Below are 6,629 nucleotides of genomic sequence, written 5' to 3'. Positions count from 1 at the left end.
TCTACATAATATAAGAAATTATTACAAATAAAATAATATCAAACTGATTACAAAAGAAATGGAAAGTAGGAAATAATATCAAACTGATTACAAAGGAATAACATGTAATCAAGGGTCAAATATGATACATATGGTAAATTGTAATGGAAAGACTAAGTATCCTTAACACCCCCCCCGCAAGCTGAGTGTCGGATTGGAACGAATGTGAAGCTTGGATCGGAAAAATTCAAAGAGAGGTTGAGAAACACTTTTGGTGAAGATGTCAGCAACCTGGAGGTGGGAGGGCACATACTGGGTGCGAAGTTTGCCAGTGACAACGAGTTCCCGAAGGAAGTGGTAATCTAATTCAACATGCTTGGCCCGCTTGTGAGAAATGAGATTGGAACTAAAAAAGATAGCACTTTTCTTGTCACATAAGAGTAGGGGCTGCTGTGGAATGGAGACCTTGAGGTCATGCAAAAGATGCGTAAGCCAAAGAAGTTCAGCAGCAGTCATAGCAAGGGCACGATACTCAGATTCACAGCTAGAGCGTGAGACAATAGGTTGCTTCTTTGCACTCCAAGATACTAGATTGTTACCAAGATAAATAGAGTAGCCGGATGTAGAACGACGAGTATCGGGACAGCCAGCCCAATCAGCATCCGAATAAGCTACTAGCGCACTAGGAATAGTGGATGGACGAAAGGTAAGGCCAAAGTGGAGTGTGCCCTTAACATAGCGAAGAATACGCTTGACAACAAGAAAATGATCTATAGTAGGGGCGTGCAAAAATTGGCTGACAGAATTGATAGCATGGGCAATATCTGGACGTGTAATGGTCAAGTACTAAAGGGCACCAACAAGGGATCGATAGAGAGTAGGATTAGAGAAAGGAGAACCATCAACAGTCAGGTGTTGGGAAACAATCATGGGGATGTGAACAGGTTTGTTGTCGAGCAACTGAGCACGAGTAAGAATATCTCGAGCATATTTTAACTGACTAATAAAGAGACCATCAGGAGTGGGCGAAGCTTCAAGACCAAGAAAGTAACTGAGGGAGCCCAAATCCTTGGTAGCAAACTCAGAATGAAGCTTGCGAGTAAAACTGTTAAGAAGTGATGGGTTGTTGCCAGTAACAATAATGTCATCAACATAAAGAAGCAAATAAATAAGGCTAGACTACTGATGAAAGACAAAAAGAGAGGTGTCAGCGCGGCTAGAAGAAAAACCAAGTGTAAGAAGAAATGAGCTGAAACGTTGAAACCAGGCACGAGGAGCTTGCTTTAAACCATAGAGGGCTTTCTTTAACAGGCAGACATGAGTGGGAAAACGAGAATCAATATACCCAGGAGGTTGTTCCATATAAACATGTTCAGTAAGGGTGCCATCGAGGAAAGCATTCTTGACATCAAGTTGCCGAAGAGGCCATTTATTTGTGACAGCAAGAGAAAGCACAACACGGACAGCAGTAGCTTTGACAACCGGATTGAAAGTGTCAGTGTAGTCGAGACCAGGTACCTGGGTATAACCTTTAGCAACAAGGCTAGCCTTGAGACGCTCGACGGATCCATCCGAAAAATATTTAGTGTGAAACACCCATTTAGAGCCCACGATGTTGGTGTTGACAGGCCGAGGGACCAAAATCCAAGTACCATTTTGTTGTAAAGCTTGAACTTCTTCATCCATGGCAGCAAGCTAAGCAGGATTCTTAGCAGTAGATTTGAATCCTTTTGGCTCAGTGGATGCAAGAAGAGCAGAAAGAAGTCCAGAGGAGCCCAAGACACCAAGATTCGCTGGATGACGAGTCTTGAAAATACCAGCTTTGGCTCGTGTGATCATAGGATGAGAGCCCAAAGAAGAAGAGGAATCAGTAGCAAGCTCAATAGAATGTGGACTGGAAGCCAAGGGTGGCAAAGAGGAACCTGCAAGAGAAGTATCAACCTGCACAGACTCATCCACAAGATCAGAACAAATATTACATGGAGAGGAGTTGGATCGAGGAATGTGCGGGGAAGGAGAGGTAGGGGAAGAGGGAGATGGATCAATATGGTGAAGACGTGGTTCCAAGAAATTTGAAATATGAAGAGAGAAAAGAGGTTGGGCATGGGAGCTTGGGACCGTAGGAAAGTGAGTTTCATCAAATTGAGCGTGGCGGGTGATGTATAGCCTAGAGGTGGTGGGATCAAGACAACGAAACCCTTTATGAGAGGAACTGTAACCCAAGAAAATGCAAGGAATGCTGCGGGGAGAAAGTTTGTTAGGCATATAATCACGCAAGCAAGGATAAACACGACAACCAAAAGGATGAAAATTCTCATAATGCGGAGAGTAGCCATATAAAAGTTCAAAGGGTGACTTATCACCAAGAAGTGGAGTGGGCAACCGATTGATGATATAAGTTGCAGTGCTGAAAGCGTCAACCCAGAAACGAGGAGAAAGGTGGGAGTGGAAGAGAAGGGCCAAGCCAGTCTCAGTCACATGACGATGTTTTCTCTTAGCACGATCATTTTGAACAGGTGTATATGGATAAGAGAGTTGATGATGGATGCCAGAAGCACGTAAGTGAGCTTTGAAGCAAGTATTAGTAAATTCAGCACCTCCATCGCTTTGAAAAACCTTGATACGAGCGGAATGTTGGTTTTCCACAAATTTTTGAAATTGAAGAAAAATATCAAAGAAATCAGATTTAAATTTCAAAGGATAAAGCCAAGTGAATCGGGAATAATCATCAATAAAAATAACATAGTAAAGAAAACCTGAATTTGATTTGATGGGGGAAGGACCCCAAAGGTCACAATGAATAAGATCTAACACATGAGATGACCTATGTTCATTTCGGGAATAAGGTAATCGATGATTTTTCGCAAGTTGACAAGTACTACATAGTGAGGGAGAAGGCAATAAAGACGTAAGAGAAAGATGTCATTTTTTATTTAAAAAAGAAATTACAGAATAATTCACATGACCTAGGCGAGCATGCCATAAATCATATGAAGCACGTAGAGATTTATTTTTTAGGACAGAAATAAAGGCAAAGTTGCCGCGCTCCAACACATATAACCCTCCATCTCTTTTACCGGTTGCCACCACCCTTCCTGTTTTACGATTCTGGATAGTAAAAAAATTATTAGTAAATGTAACAGAGAGAGGAAAATCAGACGTTAATTTACTAATGGAAAGAGGATTTTTAGTGAGATGAGGGACAACCAATACATCTAATAAGTGAATATTTGGAACAGGAGAAAGAGTACCAGTGTGGGTAATGGGTAGAGAGGCACCGTTTCCTACGATCACAGAGTCCTTACCCATGTAATTTTTGGACTGATCCAAAATAGATGGATCGGTGGTCATATGAGTCGAAGCTCCGGTGTCCAAAAACCAGTCAGTAGCCTCGGGTCCAGAAAGAGAACAAGATGTGTTGAAGGTCTTAGCAAGATGAGCAGAGGAATCAGTCCGAGCATACCGTTGGTTGCAACGGTCAGCATAATGGCCCTCTATGTGACAAATTTGGCAGCGAGGTGGTCGACGACCATGACTAGAGTAGGTTCGTCCTCGGTTGGAAGAGTTGTTGTTGTGGGAATGAGAACGACCTCGCTGGTTGCTACGGAAAGCAAATGGAGTTCCATGGGAAGTGGTGCGACTGCGATTAGTGGCTGTGAATGCCGCAGTGGTGGGTTCAAAAGACTCAAGGGATCGTTGGAACAACTCAAAACTTTCAGCTTTAGAAACTAGATCTGCAAAATAGGGGAGAGGCGTGAGAGCCATCTGAGTTGTAGAAAAATTGGAAAAATCGGTGCCGAGTCCATGAAGGAACCAGTGCACTTTGTCAGTGTCCTCGACAGGTCTTCCAATGGCATGAAGCTGGTCACAAAGTGTTTTGAAGGTACGAGCATACTCAGCAACGGGTTTGGTGCCGCGTTTCATCAGCTGCAAGTCATCCTTGAGTCGTAGTTCACGGGCTTTCGAATGATGGCTGAATGTATTCTCCAATGCGAGCCAAACTTCACGGGCAGTGGAGAGACCAACAACTGCACCAATGGCTTCCTCGGTGAGAGAGGAGAGCAAGAGACAGAGAAGCCGTTGATCAGCTGCTTTCCATGCCAGATATTTGGTGCTGAGTGTGGTAGAAGTTGCTGGTTCAAAACGGGGTGGTGGAACAAGAGTTCCATCAACGTACCCCAACAGGTCTTGACTCTCAAGGAGAGGAAGAAGTTGGCTTTTCCAGAGAAGATAATTGGAGGAAGAAAGCTTGATGGTGATCATGTGGATTAGAGTGTTGAAAGGAAGAAGATGAGAGGATTCGGAAGCCATGGAGAAAAATGGATTGGGGTTGCTAAACCAGACTGGCTCTGATACCATAAGAATATTTGCCAAAACCACCACACATGAAAGGTGGTGAGAGTTTTCTATTTATAATCATCTACAAAATATAAGAAATTATTACAAATCAAATAATATCAAACTGATTACAAAAGAAATGGAAAGTAGGAAATAATATCAAACTGATTACAAAGGAATAGCATGTAATCAAGGGTCAAATATGATACATATGGTAAATTGTAATGGAAAGGCTAAGTATCCTTAACACCAAGTTCTTCATCTTCACATCACACATTCTCCATTCTTCCTTCCACAATAACCTCTCCCAAAAATGGCAGCCAAGCTGCCAACAATCCTTCTTCTTGGAGTCCTTTTGGGAGCCATGCAGGGCTCCACAGTGGCTCGGAGCTGTGGGTGCGCCTCAGGCCTATGTTGCAGCAAGTAAGGCTACTGTGGAACTGGCAATGCCTACTGCGGTGACGGTTGCCAAGCAGGTCCTTGTTACTCAAGTGGTGGTTCTTCCGGGGTGTCTCCGTTGCTGATACAGTGACACAGGCGTTTTTCGATGGGATTATTAATCAAGCTGCCGGGAATTGCGAAGGGAAGCATTTCTACACCCGCGCAGTGCCTTGAATTCGTATACTGGGTTTGGCAAGGATGGTTCCGCCCTTGAATCTAAACGCTAGATTGCTGCTTTTGAGAATAGTTTCTAAGCAAATATTTATATAAGATTCAATTATTTGAATTTTACAAATACATTCCTCCTCTTAGCAATTTAACTATACATGGCCATCATATATAGTAAGTTGAAGGCCAAATCATATGCTATGGTATATTATATAGGTAACATCTTAACTTGAATTTGATGGGTAATGCTACATTTGAGTTAATTTTATGATGAATTCACACATATGTTGCATGGAATTAATATTATTAATTTGTACATGCAGACTTTTGTTACATAAATGAAATAGGTGGTGCCTCTAAGAACTATTGTGATAATAGCAATACCCAATATCCATGTGTGGCTGGGCAGAAATACTATGGCCGTGGACCACTTCAATTAACATGGAACTATAACTATGGCCTTGCCGGAAAAAACAATGGGTTTGATGGCTTGAGAAACCCTGATATTGTTGCAACTGACGTAGTTGCTTCATTCAAGACTGCGTTATGGTATTGGATGACCAATGTTCACTCAGTCATAGGCCAAAGTTTTGGTGCTACAATTCGAGTCATCAATGGTGCAATTGAATGTAATGGTGGAAACACGTACGGGTGCAGTTAATGCACGACTCAAGTATTATAAGGATTGCTGCAGTCAATTCGGCATTTCGCCCGGTGAGAACCTCGCTTGCTAAGGCAGACAATAATATAACAACCCTAGCCAAGTTATATGAGGAGTATATGTGAGCTACGAGGAAAATAAGAAAAATGCGTATCAAATCCTATTTAGGGTTTTCCCATGGAGTCTCTGCAGTAACTTTGAGAACATGAACATGATTTTTTGTCCTAAAATCAGTTGTAATGTTCTTAGATTAATGTATAAAATCTTAGACAAGAAAATCACGAATAGAGGAGAAGGAAATTCATGAAAGTTAATAACAAAGTAGATCCATACCATGCGGGTGGAACCCTTAGATCAATGGTAGGCCATGGGATCAGACCCGCAAACTTTTTGAGTTAGAACAAATATAAAATTTAGGTACCAAACTCTAACACTAATATTACGGAGAAATCTACCACCACAAGAATAACACAACAAAAAGATAAAAAGAAAAAAATGGTAGGGTGGCTAGTAATTTTCTATTGAAATTAGTGCTCTAATGCTACCCACTCATTTATGGGTAATTATTGCATATAGGAAATTGCCTTGTCGGTTAATGAATAAGGTAGGAGTAGTGTGTTTGATGACATGTAAGGTAGGGAGAATAATGTGAGTAGTGGGTGTGGGTTGGGTTGTGGATATGGAATTGGTGGTCGGTAAAATTTAATAATATTTAATATTTAATGATTTAAAATGACATTAAATTAAGGGTTACACTTAGGTACTAACCACACTCTGTTATATGATGTGATTGCATCAGAATATAAGAATATAAAAAGTTTAGGACTCTTTTTTAATTGATCAATTATTATTTTAAGAGAATTTTATATAATTTTGTTACTTATAAAAATTCAATAAATTAAGATAAAAATAAATTGAATATACTATATATAATATTTATCAAAATTTAATAAATTTTTTAGAAAACACAAAACTCAATTATCTTTATTATTGAATTATATTGGTAAGAAGGAGAATAGAAAATTTTTTGTACCTTAATAAC

The 6,629-nt window shown here is 40.6% G+C and overlaps 1 pseudogene; it reads left to right on the top strand.

Annotated features, from left to right (window-relative positions):
• The first annotated feature begins 4,630 nt into the window (after positions 1-4,630).
• On the top strand, positions 4,631-5,660 carry LOC117914753 (annotated as a pseudogene).
• Positions 5,661-6,629: the final 969 nt, after the last annotated feature.

The sequence above is a fragment of the Vitis riparia genome, chromosome 5, assembly GCF_004353265.1.
Source record: "Vitis riparia cultivar Riparia Gloire de Montpellier isolate 1030 chromosome 5, EGFV_Vit.rip_1.0, whole genome shotgun sequence".
NCBI lineage: Eukaryota > Viridiplantae > Streptophyta > Magnoliopsida > Vitales > Vitaceae > Vitis > Vitis riparia.
Note: the sequence above shows the minus strand (reverse complement) of the source record. Positions and strands in the feature narration are given on the sequence as shown.